The following is a 25,153-nucleotide window of genomic DNA, read 5'->3' on the forward strand; positions in this document are numbered from 1 at the left end:
AAATAAATTAGTTTAATGGTTTTAAAGAAGGCACTGAGGATTTCAATTAAAAAAATCAATATCTAAATTAAAAACAGTGCTATATACAAACAAAGTTACTAATTTGAAACTTTTACAATTGCAGTGAAGACCAGTTTCCTGAAAAGAAGCAGCCGAATTCAAAGAAGAAAGAAAAACTAAGAAGTTACCTGTTCATTTTTAAAAAAAGTAAGTAAAATATCACCATAATATTTGTATTATTAATCAAATATACTATAACGTTAATACGAGCTATTTCGGTTTCTAAAAATAGAGATTTTGTACCATTTTGTCCAAAAATTTCCATGTCTTAAACAGCGTTTTACAGCCACAAATTTCTATTTTTGGACACACAAATTACCCAACTGAACCACTACAAGTTTCATATTATAGAACAAACAACTGTTTTAATTGTATACATTAGATTTACTATTTGTACTTTTCCACACCACTAGCTTACTTTTCTTTTGTCATCTGAACCCCAGTTTAGTAACACATAAATTCAAGAATACCTATCCCTACTAGTTTTAGTTCCCAATGCACAATCACACACCATTACATACATCTTTATCATCTTACTCAAACACTCATGCACACAGCACACACACATTCCAGAACACCCCAACCCATATCTTCTTTATTTTTTTCAACAGACCCTAAAGAATGCCTACCAAAAGTCAAGTCCGTAGAAAGCAACGCAAAGTAGAGCAAATGAAAATAAAGGTGTCCAACATAAGCATCCATCTCTAGCAGAATTTGTAAAAAAAGTTGAAACAAAACAGCTAATACAATCATTTAGTGAAACACAAGAAGTTTCAAGTACAACAACTACACTTCCTCTATCAAATGTAAATCAAACCAAAAAACAATTAACAGAAAATTAGCTATCAGTACAGATAAAACTACTTCTTCAAATTTTAATATAGTGCAAAGTAAGCATACCAAGAAAAGTATTTTAGCCAAAATGTACCGTCACAAAGTCCTTCAAAATCTTATAAAAACAGGAGAGAAATCAGGTTCAAAGCTTAAAACCTATCGTAGGAAATTAATCTTAGAAGCATTGATGGACAGTGCAATTCTTCTCAAAAGAAATGTATTTATTTTACTGTTAAACAAAATGAAACCACTAACAAAACTAATAACTAAATTACAAAAAAGACTTCTCAATAAGCGAAATATCAACAGAAAGAACTTCTTAAGTATCAGCGGAGGTGAATGGAATCACACTACAAGCACAGAACCATATTTTAATGAAGAAGCGTACAAACAAAAGCAAACGAATACAATTGCCATACATAGCAGTGGTCGAGGTTATGAAAAAGTGAATAATACCATAATGGAACAAGAAGTACTTCTTACAAAAATATGCCCTGAAAACTTAGAATTACCCCTCCATTCAACTGAATCAGAACGTCTAGTGTACAAATGGCCATGCACGTCAATGTGTAACATTCCCAAACAATGTTTCAAATCTTTACGCCAATTCCTCAATAAATATGTAAAAAGCAAAGACAAAATCAAAATTAAATTACTGCAAAATATAGATACCTGTCCAGTGCGCAAGTACACAGGACTACAAGGACATTCATTGGCCTGCATTACAGGACCTACTTGTAAAACCACTTTCCATGATATCAAAAGGATATCAACACATCATTCAACTATAAGAAATCTATCTATAAACTGTACTATGCTAAAAGTCCTGCTTTAGCACTAGCAAAGTTAAATAACATCCTTCTACATGGTACAGCAAAAGACCTACTTGAAGAAATTCACTATATCCAGAAAAAATATTTTGCAAGTGAAAGCCATTTACAGAATGAAATAGCTTTAAACCAATTAAGCAACAATTCTACACATGGCAACCTTTTGCTAAACACATACAAAAAAGAAATACTAATATTTAAAAGTACATCAGCTGAAGTACCAAACCATGTATGTGTATGTTGCCGTCGAATTTTTTATAAAAGTAACACAAAAACTGTGGACCTATCATACAAAATAGAAGACAATGAAGATTCTAAATGGTTTGAATTAGCTCTCTACCTTGTAGCAGAAAACAAATATGAAATAACTGAGCCCTTAATACTTTGCAGTTATTGCACTACAAAACTTGACAACAACCAAACTCCTTCACGTTCTATCACAAATAATTTGGAATTATACCCAGTACCAAAACCTCTACAACAACTTAATTTATATGAGAGCATCACAATTCAAACAGTACACCCATTTCAAGCAATAATACGCCTTCAACCAAAAACAGCAAAATTACCTCCCTCTGAATTGGTAAAAGGCATTCGTGGAAAAGTAGTTTATTTACCATTAAATCTAAACGAAAATGTGCATACTCTAGGAGTGCAACGTCCAATGCAGCAATCTTTAATTATATTAGTAAATGGAGTACCTACAAAAGACAAAGAAATATGGCAACAGCTGGTAGATTTATATAAAGTTAGACAAGCCTTCCAATATCTTAAAGAGAATAATGAATATTACAAAGAAATTAATATTGAAGAAAACTTGAAAGATACAACTGAAATAATTCAAGAAACACAAGAAGCTGGTCAAATTGAGCTACTAGATCCTGCTACAATATCAAATACTTTAGACCATTATACAATTCATCCTTTGCACTGTAATGACACCGTACAAGATGTACTGGAAACTTACCAAATGCGTCAAACAAAAGGATCGCCAATCTGTATATGGGAAAAAAGTATAGAAGCACGTGCTTTTCCTCTACTCTTTCCTACTGGCAAAGGAGGAAGGTATGATGATAGACCTATTCAAATATCAGCTTCAGAATACCGCTCATTACGGATGTATTCTGAAGATCCCAGATTTAGACAAAATGTGGAATACATATTCCACCTACTCTTTGAAAGTGAACTAGCAACTTTATGTTACGAGTTGCACACATATTAAAATCATGATCACACTTTCAAAATATGACAGCTACACAATTATTAGAGAAAGTGCAACAAAAGGATGAGGTTTTACAATCAAATATTACAAATCTATTAGCAAATATGCGTGGTACTAAAGAGTACTGGTTTCGACATGGCCCACCCACTTGGTTTGTTACATTAAGTTGTGCAGAATATGCATGGGAAGATTTACATGATTTCCTACGCATATCAAATAAAAACAAAACAAACATAGATATTCTAACACCTGGAGAACTTTGTTCTTTAGATCCTGTTAATGTTTCAAGATATTTTCACCATCGCTTCATTGCTATGCAACATTTTATTTGTAATAAAACTGTTCCTCCCCTTGGAGAAGTGCAACACTTCTTTTGGAGAAAAGAATACCAAGCCAGAGGAGCACCACATATCCACATGCTTTTATGGATTAAAGATGCTCGTAAATTTGGTCAAGACAGTGATGCCACTGTTTTACAGTTTATTGAAAAATATGTCACTTGTGAAATTCCATCAGAAGCCACAAATAGTGATCTTCATGCACAAATTTTACAATTTCAAAGACACAAATGTGGAAAATATTGTCGTCGCAAATACAAAAACAAAGGCAAATACTACACCAAATGCCGATTTGGTTTCCCTAGACCAGTTACAAATACAGGTCAAGTAAACAATCTCATGTCTTCAGTTAGACATAGTGTTAAAGGTAAGTCACCTAAAAATACATATTACATAAAAAGAAAAGAAGAAGAAAAATATATCAATGATTATAATGCAATCATTGCCCACTTATGGAATGCAAACATAGATGTGCAGTACATTGCAGACAATTCTACTGCAGTTGCACGATATGTCACAGCATACTTAACTAAAGCAGAAAAGACAGAGCTCCAAGACCTCTGGAATGACCTGTCATCAGATAAAACAGTATCTCAGAAATTATACAGCTTGGGCATAAAAATGCTCACCCATAGAGAATGTGGACCTTATGAAGCAGCTGATCGTTTAACTGGTACTTCATTGTATGGTAAATCTGAAAATATAGTATGGCTAAGTCTTGGTCCAGCTAAATCTAGAAAAAGAGTTCTAAAATCATATGAAGATATAGAAACAATAGCCAAACATGATCCCAACAGCCAAGACATTTTAAAAAACAATTTATTGGACACATACTACCCAAACAGAAGTAATACTTTGGAAAACATGTGTCTATACCAAATAGCCCAAAACTACACATACAAAAATAATATGAAACCTGATGAAAAAAAGGTACATATAGAGTGACAGACTGTGAAGGCAGCTTAGTTAAACTCAATAAACCAAATTTAATTAATCATATCAAATTGTCATTGAAGACTCCTCAACATAAAGAAGTATATTACATGTCCCTGCTACAACTCTTCAAACCATGGAGAAAAGAAGAACAATTACTAGATAACTATGACTCATATGAGGATGTTTTCAAAGCAAATGAAAGCACTATAACTGATGTAAGCTTTACACAGTACAAAACAATGTTGCACAATGAACAGCAACATGTAGAAGAACTCCAAGCCCAACTAGATAAGGATACTCCTGACACTAGTCAACCTTCTGTAACAGGAAGCCAAGAACCACTGGGAGAACCACTAATAACAAATGAGGCAGAATTAGCTATGACAGAAGTAGAAAACACCATGTGTCAGTATGAAGATAAGGAAGACTTAACTATACTACAATCAAAACTAAACAATGAGCAAAGTAGCATTTTTCAAGAAGTAACAAAACAAGTTGCACATGGTGTAAAACATGAAAATAAAGAATGTTCCTGCCATAATTATAAACCTATACTACTGTACGTCAGTGGTGAAGCTGGTTCTGTCAAAACATTCCTAATCACAATCATCAGTAAGTTCCTTCAACAATTGACAAACAACAAACTGTCAGCTGTTGTCACTGCCCCCACAGGTTTAGCTGCCTACAACATAGGTGGTGTTACATTACACCGATTACTACTATTAACAGTAGAACACCAGAACAAATTAGACTATTACAAACTTTCTGCAGAAGCTGCAATGGAATTACGCAGAGTATTGAAAGAAATGAAAATGCTACTAATAGATGAAGTGAGCATGGTCTCCAACCTGATGTTAGCTTTGATTCACCTCAGATTACAAGAAGTACTCAAAACAGACTATGAAGAGCTCTTTGCAGGAAAACACATTATTGTTTTTGGAGATCTGCTTCAATTAACACCAGTAAAAGGTGGACCTATTTTTAAAACATTAGGGCACAAACTCTGCCGTAAAACTGTTGGCAGCATTGGAAATGTCAACCTTTGGCAACATTTCCAATACAGAGAATTAACAGAAAACACGCGCCAATCTGCAGATCTAACTTATGCCAATATTTTTAAAAGTTTGAGAGTTGGTATACTTTCTAAAGAAGCAGAAGCAACATTGAAAACCCAGCACATTAATGCACTTTATGGCGATAATGCATGTGCTACAGATGTTATGGAACAATTAGCCCACAAAAATGGCAATTGTACGGCCTTAATGCCAACTCTTGCAAGCTGCCTCAAATTCAATGAAATAATGTTAAGTAAAGAAATGCAACCAATAATGGAAATTAGTGCCACAGACAAACAAGATGTACATGGTATGACACTACCCATGTGTGACCAAGCCACAACAAGACTAAATAATTTAGAAAAATCAATCTCAAACACAGCAGGCTTAGAAAAGATGTTAAAATTATCCTTAAATTGCAGAGTAATGCTTAAACGTAACCTTGACGTGGACCAAGGACTAGTTAATGGAGCACTGGATACAGTTGTTGGCTTTCAAACATACCCACGTGACAGCAAAATTCAGTTTGTCAATATACTCTTTGACAAACTTTCAGAAGTAAAACGGATAGGACGCTCAACAGCTAGATTCCTTCTCTTCAAAGATATGTATGTACGCAGAGAACAATTTTCTCTAACTCTTGCATACGCAGTCACGATTCATAAATCACAAGGTCTTACCCTAGACAAAGCAATGATAGATATTGGTAACACAGTCTTTAAAGAAGGCATGAGCTACGTAGCACTATCACGCTTACGTACACTTGACGGTCTATTTCTAATCAACTTTGATGCAAGTAAAGTAAACGCTGATATTCCTTGCATTTTAGGATATAATAGACTTCGCTCACTATACACTCCCCATCTAAACACATATTCTGTTCCACAACAACTAAAACGTTGTAAAAGAAAACTAAATCAAACAGAAATGCAACAGGACGTCACTGCAAATCCTCCATAGAGAGTAAAAGAAACTAATACTTCATCAAGTACCACAAACAAAAAAGAATCAATTAGAGAAAGTAAACCAGGTACTTCTTTAAAGAAGGAAGACAAACTCCAAAAAAAGCAGTTAGATACAGAACTACCTGGACCATTTAAATTCTCAAATATAGTTGGTGTAAGTTGCTATGCAATTGTAGCAATGAATATTCTATTTCAATTACCACCAATTGTTGACAACATTTACTTACACTTTAGAGACCCATTGTGTATGCAAATGTTAGTACTTCATAGAAACGCAAAAAACAATCCTGACAACACGTATAGTGTTTATGGAATAAGACAAGAATTGGACTACTGTGCTGGAATGGTGAAATTCACTATAAACTCACAGGAAGATCCACAAGAATTTTTAATGTACTTACTACAAGTACTAGAAAACAAAAACATACCTATAAAGGAAATCTTCCAGATTTCATACATGTGGAAACTCTGTGCAACAATGTGACACAAGAAGAAATTCCCACTGAACGCTTCATATATATATCAATACCAAATTTTGAATCCATTCCATTTCAGCAACTTGTACAAAATGCAAACCATGGTAGATTATGCTCTACCTGCAATTCAGATAATCTCTCCACGTTAGTAATACAAACACATAGTAAATACGTAATACTAATGCTTCTATGTTACAATGCAGATGGTACCAAAAGCAACTGCAAGCTGACTGGATTCACACATAGTCAAATATCACTTGGTAAGAAAACCTTCACAACAATAGGTATAATCTACCATGCAGGAGCCACAACCAATTCAGGGCACTACACGGCATACATAAAAAAGAAATGTGGATGGTTTGAATGTAATGATAGTACCATCACTCTAAAGCAGTGATTACCAGAAAATCTTACAAACGCTTATTTGATGTTCTTAAAACCAAAATTTGATAAATAAACTGTATTTAAACCTTTAAGTAAATTTGAGTTAAAAACATATAAACTGTTAGAATACTCCAAAAGCTATCTAACTGCTCAAATATTCTACAACAACTAATCAGATAAATGAATACCACTAAATTAGACCAAAGAATACACAGTTAGAATACGCCAATTGGTATCTAACTGTCCCAAAATTATAAATTTGTGTTAAAATAATATAAACTGTTAGAATACTCCAAAAGCTATCTAACAGCTCAAAGATTCTCCAACAACTAATCAGATAAATGAATACCACTAAATTAGGCCAAAAAATACACAGTTAGAATACGCCATTTGGTATCTAACTATCCCAAAATTTAACAATATCCAAATAGATAAATCAAAACCACTAAAATATATTAAAAAAATAGACAGTTAGAATACGCCAATTGGTATCTAACTGCTCCAAAATTGTATAATATCAAAACAAATGAACAATCTGTGACTGCTCCAAAAAAAATACAACAAAGCAAAGTATAAAGCATTAGCCAGAAACAACAAGTGAACACTGAAAACAAACAAACAAATAAACTGTAGCATAACAGAAAAAGGGTTTTTTTTAATCCAACATGGATTTTTTTTTCTGCCACAGACCCCATGATTTTAGCAACAAATACAGAAACTGAGCAAATTGCACAGTACTCTGATTTGTACTCTACTAAATATGAGGGTCGAAAAAAAATAAAAGTATATTGCTTATACAATGTAATAAGTCATTACAAAATACTAATACTAACATGCTATTTTCTTTTATCACAGAAATGAAGAAGAAAAGCATGGACTCCCATTACTAGACCAAACAGTAAGTATACAATAATAAGGACAACCATAGCAGCATATCACATCCATAGTATCTAATATCTTTGTTCCTTATACATTTGTTTTTCACCCAAAGTTATAAGCAAATATGAATGTGATATGCTGCGGTGGTTGTTGCCAGGGCATACAGTCTTGGGTGCATGGCCAAATGGCCATGCACCCAAGACTCTATGCCCTGGCAACAACCACCGCAGCATATCACATCCATAGAGTCAAACATTTCAACTATGATCTATGGGAAACATTTAATGTCCGCGAACAATGTGAGTGTTCTTAGAACACTTTGAACTTGCCAGCGAACAATACGGACACCGTTTTCAGGACACCCCCTATGAACATTTCAGAACAACGCGATAGTTCTTAGAACACTTTCAATTTAACAACGAACAATACGGACAGCGTCCTAAGGACACCCCCTACGAACATTCCAGGACACCACAAGTGTTCTTAGAAGCGTCTTCAGAACACCACCATCTTGTTTATTTGCGAACATTTCAGGACACCGCGAGTGTTCTTAGGACACATTCAACTTGAAAGAGAACAATACGGACAGCGTCCTCAGGACAACCCCTACGAACATTCCAGGACACCGGGAGTGTTCTTAGAAGCTTCTTCAGAACACCACCATCTTGTTTTTTTGCGAACATTTCAGGACACCGCGAGTGTTCTTAGGACACATTCAACTTGACAGGGAACAATACGGACAGCGTCCTCAGGACACCCCCTACGAACACTCCCCGGACACCGCGAGTGTTCTTAGAAGCGTCTTCAGAACACCACCATCTTGTTTATTTGCGAACATTTCAGGACACCGCGAGTGTTCTTAGGACACATTCAACTTGACAGAGAACCATACATTTGTTTTTCACCCAAAGTTATAAGCAAATATGAATGTGATATGCTGCGGTGGTTGTTGCCAGGGCATACAGTCTTGGGTGCATGGCCAAATGGCCATGCACCCAAGACTGTATGCCCTGGCAACAACCACCGCAGCATATCACATCCATAGAGTCAAACATTTCAACTATGATCTATGGGAAACTTTTAATGTCCGCGAACAATGTGAGTGTTCTTAGAACACTTTGAACTTGCCAGCGAACAATACGGACACCGTTTTCAGGACGCCCCCTACGAACATTTCAGAACAACGCGATAGTTCTTAGAACACTTTCAATTTAACAACGAACAATACGGACAGCGTCCTCAGGACACCCCCTACGAACACTCCCCGGACGCCGCGAGTGTTCTTAGAAGCGTCTTCAGAACACCACCATCTTGTTTATTTGCGAACATTTCAGGACACCGCGAGTGTTCTTAGGACACATTCAACTTGACAGAAAACAATACGGACAGCGTCCTCAGGACACCCCCTACGAACATTCCAGGACACCGGGAGTGTTCTTAGAAGCTTCTTCAGAACACCACCATCGTGTTTATTTGCGAACATTTCAGGACACCGCGAGTGTTCTTAGGACACATTCAACTTGACAGAGAACAATACGGACAGCGTCCTCAGGACACCCCCTACGAACACTCCCCGGACACCGCGAGTGTTCTTAGAAGCGTCTTCAGAACACCACCATCTTGTTTATTTGCGAACATTTCAGGACACCGCGAGTGTTCTTAGGACACATTCAACTTGACAGAGAACAATACGGACAGCGTCCTCAGGACACCCCTACGAACACTCCCCGGACACCGCGAGTGTTCTTAGAAGCGTCTTCAGAACACCCCCATGTTGTTTATTTGCGAACATTTCAGGACACCACGGGTGTTCTTAGAACAGTTTCACTTTGCTTGCGAACAAAACGGACACATATTGAGTCCTTAGAACTCCCCCCAGTCAGTTTATTTAGAACATTTCAGAACACCCGTGATGTCCGCAAACAAATCGAACACAAAAAGAACGTCTAACACATTAAAAACACAACTTTCATCCTATCTCATACACTCCCACCCTCCCCAAACACTCCTACACACCAACACACTCTACTAAATACACATTTTGAACAAAGTTTTACCGCGCTGTCCGCGGACGTCCGTGAATCCAAGATGGCGGGCGCTACCGAAAAATCTGACGCGCTTCACGCTCCACGCCGTCCAATCAGCGAACACGTTGCATGTCCGCGAACATCACGCAAAACGATTGGCCAATCAGGACACTGTCCGTGGAGCGAACAGGGAAGTGTGTCCGCGAACCGAACACAGATATCACTAATTTTTTTTTACCTACTTTTTGGTCATTTTAAAAAAAACTACTGGACGGATTTTCACCAAATTTGCAAAAGCACGCTTTCGGGACCAAGCTGCTGCTCCTGGTCCAAATTTGGTGGAAATCCGTCCAGCGGTTTGGGCTGTAGGCGTGAGCAAATTTTTTTTCCCATTCAGTCTATGGGAAAAAAAAAAGTTTTGGGACCCCCCCTATAACTTTGCCCCCCCTGGGCGAATCCTCACCAAACTTTGCAAAAAAATTCAGAGTGACCCAAATACTTTTTTTGCAAGCATATGGCCCACTCTGAAAAAGTTTGGTGAGGTTTGGTCCAGGGGGGGCAAAGTTATAGGGGGGGTCCCAAAACTTTTTTTTTTCCCATAGACTGAATGGGAAAAAACTTTGCTCGCCTAAAGCCCAAACCGTTGGACGGATTACACCAAATTTGCGGCAGGAGCAGCGGCTTGGTCCCATCCGGTGTAATTGGTGTAAATCCGTTCAGTAGTTTTTTTTTAAATGTCAAAAATGTAAGTGAATAAAATTAGTGATATCTATGTCCGCTTCGCGGACACACTTCCTTGTTCGCTCCGCGGACAGGACAGGGATTGGGCAAGCGGCTTGCCTGATATCTGCGGACATGTGATGCGCTCTTCCATTGGCTGCGGTGAAGCGTGCAGTGTGTTGTATTTTGAGAGACGCCCACCATCTTTGTTTATCGTTTGCATCAGAGGGCAGAGGAGCGGGATCTGCCGCCTGCACAGTAAACTCATGCCCCGTGTCTTCCTCCCATTCCCCTCACCTCCCGCTTATGCCCTGTGTCTTCCTCCCATTCCCCCTACCCCCCGCTCATGCCCCGGGTCTCCCTCCTGTCCCCCCTACTCCCGCTCATGCCCCGTGTCTCCCTCCTGTCCCCTCCACCCCCGCTCAAGCCCCGTGTCTCTCTTCTGTTCCCCCACCAGCCGCTCACGCCATCGCGACACGGTGGTCTGCGGAGGGCCGAGAAGCAGGATTTGCTGCCATGTCTTCCTCGCGTTCCCCCCACCCCCTCTCATGCTCCATGTCTTCCTCATGTTCCCCCCACCCCCCGCTCATTCCCTGTGTCTTCCTCACATTCCCCCCACCCCCGCTCATGCCCCATGTCTTCCTCATGTTCCCCCCACCCCCGTTCATTCCCCATGTCTTCCTCACATTCCCCCCACCCCCGCTCATGCTCTGTGTCTTCCTCATGTTCCCCCCACCACCCACTCATGCCCCGTGTTGTCTTCCTGTTCTCCCAACCCCTGCTCTTGCCCCGTGTTTTCTTCCCATTCTCCCCCACCCCCCGCTCATGCCCCATGTCTCCCTTCTGGTCCCTCTCACCCCCCGCTCATGCCCCGTGTCTCCCTCACATTACCCCCAGCCCCCGCTCATGCCCTGTGTTTTCTTCCCATTCTCCCCACCCCCTGCTCATGCCCCGTGTTTTCTTCCCGTTCTCCCCACCCCCGCTCATGCCCCATGTCTCCCTCTTGATCCACCCACCCCCCCATACTCCATCTCTATCTCTTGTTCCCCCCACCCCCGCTCATGCCCCGTGTCTTCCTCACGTTCCCCCCACCCCCTTCTCATGCCCCCTGTCTTCCTCACGTTCCCCCCACCCCCCTCTCATGCCCTGTATCTTCGTCACGTTCCCCCACCCCTCTCTCATGCCCCGTATCTTCCTCACATTTCCCACACCCCCTGCTCATGCCCCCTGTTTTCTTGCCGTTCTCCCCACCCCTGCTCATGCCCCGTGTTTTCTTCCTGTTCTCTCCCAAACCCTGCTCATGCCCCGTGTCTACCTCCTGTTCCCCACACCCCCCGCTCATGCCCCATGTCTCCCTCCCAGTCCCCCCACTCCCCGCTCATGCCCCGTGTCTACCTCTTTTTCCCCCACCCCCCGCTCATGCCCTGTGTATACCTCTTGTTACCCCCACCCCCCGCTTATGCCCCGTGTCTACCTCCTGACCCCCCACCCCCCGCTCATGCCCTGTGTCTACCTCTTGTTCCCCCCACCCCCTGCTCATGCCTCGTATCTTCCGCCCGTCCTCCCCCACCCCCTGCTCATGCCCTGTGTCTTCCTCCTGTCCCCCCACCCCCTGCTCATGCCCCGTGTCTCCTTCCTGTCCCCCCCAACCCCGGCTCATGCCCGGTGTCTACCTCTTGTTCCCCCCACCCCCCGCTCATGCCCTGTGTCTCCCTCCTGTTCCCCCACCCCCCGCTCATGCCCCGTGTCTCTCTCCTGTTCCCCCCCACCCCCCGCTCATGCCCGTGTCTCCCTCCTGTTCCCCCCACCCCCTGCTCATGCCCTGTGTCTACCTCCTGTGCCCCACCCCCCGCTCATGCCCTGTGTCTACCTCCTTTTCCCCCACCCCGCTCATACCCCATGTCTCCCTCCTGTTCCCCCAACCCCCCGCTCATGCCCCGTGTCTCCCTCCTGTCCCCCCACCCCCCGCTCATGCCCTGTGTCTACCTCTTGTTCCCCCCACCCCCCGCTCATGCCCTGTGTCTCCCTCCTTTCCCCCCACCCCCCGCTCATGCCCCGTGTCTACCTCTTGTTCCCCCACCCCCCGCTCATGCTCTGTGTCTACCTCTTGTTCCTCCCACCCCCCGCTCATGCCCTGTGTCTACCTCTTGTTCCCCCCACCCCCTGCTCATGCCCCGTGTCTCTTCTGCTCCCCCCACCCCCCGCTTATGCCCTTGTCTCCCTCTTGTTCCCCCAACCCCCCGCTCGTGCCCCGTGTCTCCCTCCTGTGCCCCCCCACCCCCCGCTCATGCCCCCTGTCTCTCTCCTGTTCCCCCACCCCCTGCTCATGCCCGTGTCTTCCTCTTGTCCCCCCTCCTATGATGCCCCTTGTTGACCTCTTGTTCCCCCCACTGATGCCCCGTGTCTTCCTTCTGTTGCCCCCACCCCCCGTTCATGCCCTGTGTCTCCCTCCTGTTCCCCCCACCCCCTGCTCATGCCCCGTGTCTCCCTCCTGTTCCCCCACCCTCTGCTCATGCCCCTTGTCTACCTCTTGTTCCCCCCACCCCTTGCTCATGCCCCGTATCTTCCTCCCGTTCTCCCCCACCCCCTGCTCATGCCCTATGTCTACCTCCTGTCCCCCCACCCCCTGCTCATGCCCCGTGTCTCCTTCCTGTCCCCCCCACCCCCCGCTCATGCCCCGTGTCTACCTCTTGTTCCCCCCACCCCCGCTCATGCCCTGTGTCTCCCTCCTGTTCCCCAACCCCCCGCTCATGCCCCATGTCTCTCTCCTGTTCCCCCCCACCCCCCGCTCATGCCCGTGTCTCCCTCCTGTTCCCCCCACCCCCTGCTCATGCCCTGTGTCTACCTCCTGTTCCCCCACCCCCCGCTCATGCCCTGTGTCTACCTCCTTTTCCCCCACCCCGCTCATACCCCATGTCTCCCTCCTGTTCCCCCAACCCCCGCTCATGCCCCGTGTCTCCCTCCTGTCTCCCCCACCCCCCGCTCATGCCCTGTGTCTACCTCTTGTTCCCCCCACCCCCCGCTCATGCCCTGTGTCTCCCTCCTGTTCCCCCCACCCCCGTGTCTACCTCTTGTTCCCCCCACCCCTGCTCATGCCCTGTGTCTACCTCCTGTTCCCCCACCCCCCGCTCATGCCCCGTGTCTCCCTCCTGTCCCCCCAACCCCCGCTCATGCCCCGTGTCTACCTCTTGTTCCCCCCACCCCCCGCTCATGCCTGCCCCGTGTCTCTTTCCTGTTCTCCCCGCTCATGCCCTGTGTCTCCCTCCTGTTCCCCCCACCCCCCGTTCATGCCCCGTGCCTACCTCTTGTTCCCCTACCCCCCGCTCATGCTCTGTGTCTACCTCTTGTTCCCCCCACCCCCGCTCATGCCCTGTGTCTACCTCTTGTTCCCCCACCCCCTGCTCATGCCCCGTGTCTCTTCTGTTCCCCCCCACCCCCTGCTCATGCCCTTGTCTCCCTCCTGTTCCCCCCCACCCCCCGCTCGTGCCCCGTGTCTCCCTCCTGTTCCCCCCACCCCCGCTCATGCCCCGTGTCTCTCTCCTGTTCCCCCCCACCCCCCGCTCATGCCCGTGTCTTCCTCTTGTCCCCCTCCTATGATGCCCCTTGTTGACCTCTTGTTCCCCCCACTGATGACCCGTGTCTTCCTTCTGTTGCCCCCACCCCCCGCTCATGCCCTGTGTCTCCCTCCTGTTCCCCCCACCCCCTGCTCATGCCCCGTGTCTCCCTCCTGTTCCCCCACCCTCTGCTCATGCCCCGTGTCTCCCTCCTGTTCCCTCCCACCCCGCGCTCATGCCCTGTGTCTCCCTCCTGTTCCCCCCAACACCCGCTCATGCCCTGTGTCTCTCGCCTGTTCCCCCCACCCCCGCTCATGCCGCGTGTCTTCCTCTTGTCCCCTCCCTCCTATGATGCCCCTTGTTGACCTCTTGTTACCCCCACCCCTCGCTGGTGCCCCGTGTCTTCCTCCTGTTCCCCCCACCCCCTGCTCATGCCCCGTGTCTTCCTCTTGTCCCCCTTCTATGATGCCCCTTGTTGACCTCTTGTTCCCCCATCCCCCGCTGATGCCCTGTTGTGTTCTCTTCATACACCCCACCTTCCCTTTCCATGGTGGCCATCTTGGTAAAAGACTTTCCTTCCTACACTGGGATGCCGCAGGCGTACTGGTTTGGGAAGAAAAATCTTTTTTTTACCACCCGGGCTTCCCACTTTGAGGATCTAGGATGCTAGTGGTCTTCATTCATTGAAAAGGATGTTATGGTTAAGTTGCACTAATAAAAACCTATGAAATTCAATGAAAAAAACTTTGTTAAGGGGACGTTATAGTTAAGTTGCGCTACTAAAAACCTAAGACATTCAGTAAAAAAACTTTGTTAAAGGGACATTATGGTTAAGTTGCGCTACTAACAAACTATGAAATTCAGTAAAAAAACTTTGTTAAAGGGATGTTATGGTTCCTAGTAAAACCGGAAAACCCCTGAAATTCGCAAGTTATGGTAAGCTAAGCAACCATAACTCGCGCCACCACCGTGCATTGCTATGATTAACACCCAGGACATCAAAGATGACATCACATATGTCATTGATGAAGAAAGAAGTGTTCACAAATCATATGTCAGTAAGCGGTAGCTTGGGTCTTCCTTCCCCACATTTTAAGCACAGGGTAAGATGGAATCTTGGAGCACAGCACACACTCGAGCTTCCCCAGCACAATTCAACAGTTTTGTTCCAGTTCATCAGGTGTCTTGATGGCCAAGTCTCTTGTACAAAAAAGTATCTTGCCTTCGATGGTCGGAAAATAAACAAAATATGCTCAGTTCTAAATGTTCTTCGGGTGATGGGCTCACCCCTCTGTCCCCCTCTTCTGGGCACTGACCCTTGTTTCTTGTGTTATTGGGTGATAGCATTTTCACCCCGTGGATCTCCCTCTTCTGGGTATAGATCCCCAAAACAGTTCCTATCAGTATCAGGGTCTTCAGTGGTTGTATCTTCTGGTTCCGAGGGCCTGATAGGTTTTAGAAAACAAAAGACTATCGTTCTCATAGAAAGTCCTTTCAACAGTTCGGTTCGAACCTCCCTTTCTCGGGTTCACTTGATCAGGGTGATGCTGACTCACCCCTGGGTCCTCCCCTTCTGGGTGCAGACCCCTCTCACTTTTCAGCCTCCCTCCACCAGGTTCACTCTGGTTTTTCTTGGGCTGATGGATTCACCCCTGGATCCCCCTCTTCCAGGCACAGACCCCTCTTTTCTTTCAGCCTCCCTCCACTGGGTTCACTATGGCATTTCCTTCTTTGCAAATCTTAATGTCTTTTTAAACAGTTCCAGTGAACATCCCTCAGCCGGATTCACGTTTTCAACATACTATTTCCTGGGACTTCAGACTTTGCCCCTCTCTCGTCAGCATCCCTCTCTGGGTTCACTCTTGCCAATTTCATATTCACATTTACTTTCAAATGTTCACAGGATTCACTTTCCTTACTTTCCCATGTGATGGGATTCACTTGCCTTACTCTCTTTACAGTTCTTAGGTCAAAGGCTTTAGACTGTACAGGGATTTTGCGTGACCTCCTGTATGACCACTTTGACCTAACTTGGCGGCTCTCCTACAGCCTTCTGGTATCTTTAGTTTCACTCAGACGGGGATCAAGAAGAGTCTCTTAAGTTAGCACCTATGTGCTGCTAGTTTCCTTTGCAGCTGGGCTCCCCTTTAACACTTTTACAGTTCTTTGAATTTGGTTCAACTTGCCACTTTGCGACTTTCATTGATCACAGCCCGGGTCTTATCGGCTCTCCCCTCGACTCACCGGCTGTGATGAACAGCTTTGCTTTCTTTATAGCTGGAGTCAAGGTAGGTACCACAGTAGCAGGAGTTTCCTTTGCTCCCGCTTATCAGTGTTGACACACTCTATGTACCCTTGACATCTGTTGCAGCACACTTGGGCTGTTGTCCTCGGTCTTACGATTCCATCTGTGGAGGTTTCGTGGGTCTGCATTGAAAAGGGTAAGGTTGTGTCTCCCCTTGTCAGCCTCTAAATAGTTGCTGCCTTTCTTCTGCTTTTGCACTGCCGGGTCTCGGTAGCCATCTCTTTGTGCTGTCTGCCTTGCTCGTACTGTGCTCCCTTGCTCCACCCTTTATCCCTGTTCAGAAGGGAAAGGGCCATCAGGTGTGTGTGCTTCTGATTTATTGCCTGACTTTGCCTGACCCTTGTATTGGGACATGTCAGGTAAACCGCTCAGGTGTTAGTCCTTCTTTTGTATGTTGTGCGAAAGTGTTCGTGTTGGGAAAGGGGGTGGGCAGTCTTTTTGAATGTCCTACTGAAGAGGATGGGGAAAAAGTGTTGAAGGAAGGGAGATACCACGTCTCACCTGTTGGTATCCCACTCCCACTCCCCGAGGACCCCGATCCAGGTGATCCTCCCTCACTTGTCCACACCCAGGAACTGGATCCAATGCGATGCCCATGTCCTTGGCACCTGGATGACATATCCCCAGGGTTTAGCCAGGGAGACACCTTCAGGTTTGTCACAGACCATATAGGTCCAGTTAACAAGTAGGCCAATAATGTGTGTGTGGTTCTTAGTCCTATTCCAAGGGCAAGCATCATCAATGTATCCTGGCTGTTACAAACAGTGAGCAGGTTCACAGGCTTGGGAGGATGTTATGATATGATATCATCGGTTATTTATAACGCACCTCATACCCAAAGGTTTCTAAGCGTGGACCTGGGTTCGAACCTGTGTTGCTCCATGTTGTCTTGCTTCCAAGGCGAGCACGTTGCCCCCGAGTTATCCTCCCGAGACATTATAACTGGACTGGATGGCTGTTATGAAGTGGCTTTCTCTATTTTGCTCACTGCACCTGTTACCTATCATTGACAATCAAAAACTGAATTTGGAGTGCCCAAATAACCTACCTTCTCTAAATTATATTATACATTAGATGTAAATGTGCTAATAGGCTAAAGGTCCCTAGCGTAAAGATCTATTGAGCAAATTGAAAGACAATTAGTACAACAGAAGCTCAAAGCTTATTGCATGTTCTCTAATTGAGTAAATACTCATCCTTCTATGTTTCAAATAATTAAAGACATTATTAAAAAAAGCAATGCGTGCAACTATCCCTTGCATTCCTACCCCAAAAAACAATATCATCAGGAACTCCTATCCCAGCATAGGCACAATGAGACACGACCGCCTCAGATCCAGGACACACACCACCTCGACTCCTCCCAACATAGGCCCAAGTAAAAGTAAAACTAAACCCAAACCAGCCACTCACATCACACACACAACAGTATCTCCCGACCAGTTCACTCCCTGCTCCAATACCTCCTCTCCCCGTACACTCAACATAAAAAGACACCAATCTATCACCGAAACAACCAAAGGCGCACTTATGAACGCTAGATCATTAGCCGCCCATGCCTTAGACATAACCAACATCATCTCGCTCAACAATCTAGACTTCATAGCTATTACGGAGACCTGGCTCCATGCAGCATCAGGACCCACCCTAGTGCTAGCCATCCCCAATGACTACACCATCTACCGCGCAGACAGACAAACAGCCAAAGGCGGCGGTGTAGCCTTTATTGCAAGAAGCTCCCTTAACATAAGACACATACAAAACCAATCACTCCCATCTGCTGAACTACTTACCATCAAACTATCCACAACTAACACAAGCACCATCACCACCCATCTTATCTACAGACCGTCGAGCCCCATATTCTCATTTAATGACGATATAGCTCTCCTGATGTCTAACAATACCAAACCCAATTCATGGTTACTTATTCTAGGTGACTTCAACCTGGGGTACAATGACGAGAAAGATGACAAAGCAAGCATGGTCGCTAATACTATCTCAGAATTAGGACTCACCCACCACTTCTCTCAACCCACACACAATAAAGGCTGCATCCTCGACTGGATAGCAGACCTCAACTGCAACACCACCATCCTCACCAATACACCATGTGCCTTGCTGACCATCACCTCATCACCTTCAACACCAACAAAGACAAACAAACACCTGCATCCCATCCTAACGCTCCACCCACACTCACAAGAAACAGCAAAAATATCACAGTCGAGAAACTTATCCCTCTACTCCAACCCATCATCGACTTCACACCCACCATTACTAACCCCACTGAATTAGTAGACCTCTATAACACACCCATTCTCAAGGCCATAAATACTGTAGCACCACTCAAACTACAGAAAGCCAAACCACAACTCCTGGTTCACTCCTGAACTAAAATAAAAAGTCTTTGCAAAAACAAAAGACAAGCTGAATCAGCGTGGAAACAGTCTCCTTCCACTAACAATAAAACATCCTACTCTCTAGCCTCCAATATCTACAAGTCAGCAATCATCCAAACAAAAAAAAACATGTACAATGAGAGAATTTGCAATGCCAAATCCAACACCAAAGAGCTCTTTTTAACATCCTGAGAGACCTCGAGTCCCATCTCCCATCCCAGACACATGTACCAAAGACATCTATTGGTGTACCAACATACAAGAAGCACTCTTGGGCAAGATTGATATGTTACAAGCCAAAATTGAGTCAAAGAAAGAATGTCTCACCTTCGCAGACAATCCCATCTCTCCCACCCACACCTCACAAATGGACGACAACAACCTATTTGAATTCTCCACCATCACCACCAAAGAGGTTGAAGACATAATTAACTCCCTGAAACCCTCCAAATGCCAAGGTGACATCTGCCCTGCTCCAGTTATCAAAGACGCGGCCAAACATCTTGCCCCTTTCATCACATCTCTTATAAATTCATCCTTCACATCTAGCATAGTACCAAACAACCTAAAGGATTCCTGGGTTTTACCTCTACTCAAGAAACCCACGCTAGACCCCAGTGTCTCCACGAATTACAGACCCATTACGTCTGTGCCCTTCCTCCTAAAAATCTTGATAGAGCTGCCCACCTGCAAATCCAGAACCACCTAGAGAAAAATAACTTACTAGGACTAAGACAATCGGGCTTCTGCCCCAAACACGGCACAGAGACAGCCTTGATCGATCGCAAGACACAAATGGACAACCTCAAAGATAACGGCAAACTAGCCCTTCTTCTCCTCCTCGACTTGTCGGCCGCCTTTGACTTGGTAAATCATGATATTCTCTGCAAACATCTAGCCTCAGCAGCCAAATTCCCTGACAAGGCCAATGCCTGGATCAGTCCTTCCTGAATAAAAGATCCATGAGGGTCTTTGCTGCCATAGCCTCTGCTGAACCAGCCACCATTACATGTGGCGTCTCCCAGGGTTCCTGTGTTTCCCCCACACTATACAATGTGTTTACAAAACCTCTTTTGGACATACTGGACCATTTGGATGTCATCTACACACATTTAGCAGATGACACTCAAATACTCATCCCACTAACAGGCGATTACTCCACCGACAACACAGTACTCAACAACATTTATTCCATTATCCAAGAATAGATGGCCAAACAAAGCCTCTGCCTCAACGACAACAAGACAGAGCTTCTTCACCTAGGCTCCCAATCCAGACTTAATAAACTCGACAAACTTACCAGATATTCACCATTGATGGCAACAACATTTCTGTCGCCGATTCATGGAACAAACGTGCACCGAAAATCCATGTGCAAGCAGGCGCAAGGGAGCGCAAGCGTGAGAAACGCAGCGCACCCGTGCGATTCAAGGAAGACGCTGCGCGTGTTTCCCGCTGTCCGTGCGCCCAATCCAGCCATGGCACACGCAGGCATACACGGCGTGCGCTACGCGCACAGCAAAAGCGCACATAGCGCGGTGCACACAACCAAAGTGGGCGGAACAGTGGGCGTAATGCGCGGAATGGGGAACAACGTGTGAAAAAGAAGGCGTAACTGGGGAAGTACTGCAGGGAACTACACGGAACGCCCACACGCACGCGAACAACCCGTATTCATGGATCCGAATACGGGAAACCCGCGCACGGCAAAAGACTCACACAGGCGTCAACGCGTCCGCCACACGAAGGCAGGCGGAAGCGTTGCCGCGCACTTTTGTGTGCGCGCAAACAACAAACACGTATATAAAGCTACGATGAATGTCCCATTTGTCGCAGCACTGATCGTGGGACACCGCAGGAGGAGGAGAATAGCCAGGGCATGCATTTTCGCACCACGGACAAGCCTTTTTGGGATGCCTGACGACCAGGTCTATGGCAGGTATAGGTTTCCACCCCACATCATCCTAGACCTGGTCAGGGAGTGGGAAGATGACCTTACATCCCCCACCCTTTGCTCCCAAGCATTGAGCCCCTTGGAGAAGGTGCTCAATGTCCTGCATTTTTTGGCCACTGGGTCATTTCAGCAGACTACTGCCATAGTGGGGGGGGTCTCACAGGCCACGCAGTCACGCTGCCTACACAAGGTACTGGCAATCATGACAGCGCGCCCCTCAGTCCGCAGGCACATATACATGCCCAGAACACCCGCAGAAAGGCAGGCCGTTGTCCTGGATTTTTTCAGGGTGGCACACTTCCCCAAAGTGCTCGGTGCCATAGATTGCACCCATGTGGCCCTATGTCCACCTAGGGCCACTGAGCACATCTACCGAAACCGCAAGCACTGGCATTCCATCAATGTACAGGTGGTATGCGATGCAAAGGGAATCATCACCTCTGTCTATGCAAACTACCCTGGCTCCACCCATGACAGTTTCATATACAGAATGTCCACCCTGAGCCGGGCCCTGGAAGCTGGGCAGCATGGCGACACATGGCTCCTAGGTGAGTACAAATGCCCTTGCACATGCATGCAAGTCACACACAGACAAATACCCAAACCCTAACAATCTCAACTATCATCACCTCCCCAGGGGACAGTGCCTACCCTCTGAGCAACCACATGATGACGCCAATCCGGAACCCCACCACACCACCCCAGGTAAGAAACAACGCTGCCCATATTGCAACCAGGGCAACCAGGGCCATAGTGGAGCGCACATTTGGAGTGCTCAAGTCACGTTTCCGCTACCTTGACCGCTCTGGCGAGCAACTACTCTATGCACCACCATTAGTGTGCAGGATCATTGTGGCAGCATGTGTCCTGCACAATGTTGCAACACGGCCGGGCGTACCGGTGGACATGGTGGTGCCCCCACATCCCCAACCACAGGCACAGGCGCTGCCCATGGGCACGTGGCGAGGAAGCCCGGACGCAGCTTGTGGCCACATTTTTCACCTAAACTCCCACCCCTGCGGAGTGCACACAGGCCTGGCACATACCAGGTGACAATCGATGATGACAAAGAGACAGTCAACTGTCACAACCCTACCACCCTGAGAATGTTGCCATGGAGGTACCACATCGTCTGCATCCCTAGCTACTTAAACACAAGCTATCCTGTGTGACCAAAAGGCACACATATGACATATGACATGATATGGCCTATACACAAGTATTTCAAGGTGCGATGAGGCAGGGAGGGGGGAACAAGGGAAGACAGACAACGGTACAACTAGGCCAGGTGTCATTCAGATTGTGCAAGTGCAGGGGTAGGGGGAAGGGAAAAGTGCAAGGGGAAGGGGAGGGGGGGAGTGCAGTACAGGGGAACTAGACCAAAAAACAAATACACAGGTCAGCTGGTGGCAACTGCAAAGGTAAGTGCAGACAAGTGCTGGGAAGGGGGTCTGTAGGGATAGAGAGACAGTACCGCAGTGCAGGGGTTGCCAGGGAGCCAGTGCAAGTGGAGAGTGGCTGGGCCAGGGACCCAGGTCGGTGAGAGTGGCCCAGTTGCAGATCCAGTGCAGTTCCAGTGAAGAATTCCGCAAGGGAGAGGCAGAGAGAAAGCAGAAGCAAAGAGGAAGGTCTTGAGGTGCTTCCCGAACTGGAGATGGTTCCCCTCAAGTTCAAGTGAGGCAGGAAGGCTGTTCCAGAGGGAGGGCCCTGCCGCGGAGAGAGATCTACCCCCAGCTAGTTGCTCTGAGAAGCAGATGACCCTGACATGCAAGGTGTGCATCACACACACCTGCACAACAGGCCATGGCCATCAATGTTATGTCACTCAAACCCTCCCAAACCACAGCATGACATGGCAAGCAATACCCATACACCAACACAGCAACAATAAGGTACACATTGCCATGTCCAAAATGTACAGTGGCATCAGACAATGATGCCTGACCAGGAATCAGATGAAATGACAGACCAACAACCTCCCACCCAAAATAAGTAATTTCCAAATGCATTACAAGAGTTGTAGACGTAACATAACAATGAATGCCTGTCTACATGCACATTGTGCATTGCAAAATCAACACTGCAGCTTCTGTGTGCTGTGTCCTACTCCTGCAACACACTGCTCAGCGCACAGCACAGTGAACAGCCATTGTGTGTGATGCACACCCTGAGCATCACATCTAAGCGACAGACGACATCAAAAAGCAAATTAGGCATGTACAGGATCCATAATTGGTCACAGAACATGTGCTGCAGGGACACAGTGGCCACCAGAAGGCAAACAGTGTACACGTGGATATGCAAGGGTGGGAGTACATATAGTGCATCAGAGTGCAGGTGTGTGGGTCTGCAAGGACATGCACTCAACATATGCATGTGCACTCAAGTGACCATCTGTGTTCTCTACACATCACATGTGAACATTCACCATGTGTACACCCCAGCATGTCAAACCACAACTATCCCCTCGCACCTGAAAGCTAAACACAACACATGAACAGGCATTGATCAGCAGAACACAACATGTACATAGGATACCACCATTACAATGTCAGAGTTCCCATCACACTGCAGGGCAAGGCAACTATCAACAACAACCCCTCCTCCCTCACAAATGACCATGACCCACTGAACAACTGCACCTGGGTCATGGAGCCTTCAACCCTCAATTCCACCTGGCCACAGGATCACCTTTACCCTTCGTCACCATCTCCCACCTTGTGTGTAAAAAGATGCCTGCACCCTCAGAATCCACACTCATTTCCAAAATCACAAAATCCAAGGCATAAAAATGAACCTGAACACCCTCCGGTAGATGACTTGACGTAGCAGTACCTCACAAAGGCCAAGTACTACCACAATGATGCAACAACCAAGGTAGCACAGTAAAACAATGTCACAACAGGATGTGAACCATGTGTGGTACATAACATAGGATGATGCATCGTGAACGGATGTGTATTGTCACAGGTCCCGTGTACAGGCGCGGGAGTGTCACGAAACAACCACCCCCACCGTGTCCCGGGTGCCTGCAAGGTCAAACTCACACAGGTCCCTGAGACCCTGGTGGGGAAGGAGGTTCAGGGATATGCAGTCGGGACAGGTGTTGGCACACTGGATAACTGGAATGAGTGGCAGGAGAGGGGAGGAGGAATGACACATGAAAGTAGTGAATGCACGAAAATGTACTACCTGTATGAACACATACACAATCCAAACAAACTTGGACATCATTGTCATGGCCTTCTGTAGTCCAGGCTTAGGAGTGGTACGAACCAACCACCCCCTCTAGGGTTTTGGCGCCTGCAAGTTCGGGGCTTACACAGGCATCCGCAACCCCACCAGGAAAAGAGGGTTTGGGAACGTTGCTTGGATAGGTACGGGAAGCAGGAACACCGGGTAGAGGGTACAGGGTTCAAAATTGCATAGGATTCCGGGTAATTAGGGGGAAAAAACATACCAAATTGAATCACACATACATCCATGCATTAGTGCACCCCCCAGCAAGCCTATGCAGAGCAGTTTGAAAGAAAAACAACAAGACACTTAGCTCTGGTTTTGAGTGCTGGCCTCCTGCCTGTGCACTCTCAGGTCCGGTTACAGGAGCACTGCAATGATGCAAAGAGAGCCACAGTCAACAACCTGTACGTGCCAATTACACAAAAACACACCACCAAACATGCCCCATAGCAACAAACTACTCTACAAACAGACAATCTGTTGTAGATGCTTCGTACCCATATATAACATTACCCCTGTGACGGGTCATACACAGTCAATGCCGTAAGTCAGCCGCCGGTGGGTGCGTGGCAAATGGAACACCAATGTGTCACAATTCACACAACATGCAATGTTCCCTGGGTAAGCAGACAGACCCATATAGCAAGCCATGACTTCAGAGCAAGTTGCGTACCACCATGACCGAAACAAAGTTGGCAGTGCATTTATCATAAAGTACATGGAAATGAAATGCACTGCACCCGAGTATGTCCCTTGCTGTATGTCCCTGTGAGCTGCCCCTTTCCATGTCTCGGAAGGCTACATGGTTGATACAAGTGCCTCAATGGACCTTGGTGTACCGGAGGGCATGTGCCACTGCCCCTGCAGGTGTCCCAGACAACCCTACAATCAACAGCCATCAGTCCACCAACACATCTGAGCTGCATTGTGTGCTTCAACACCAATATTCGTCCAAGCTCACCCTCAGTGCTG

Source organism: Ambystoma mexicanum, chromosome 5q, assembly GCF_040938575.1.
Source record: "Ambystoma mexicanum isolate Mex_15411 chromosome 5q, UKY_AmexF1_1, whole genome shotgun sequence".
Lineage (NCBI taxonomy): Eukaryota > Metazoa > Chordata > Amphibia > Caudata > Ambystomatidae > Ambystoma > Ambystoma mexicanum.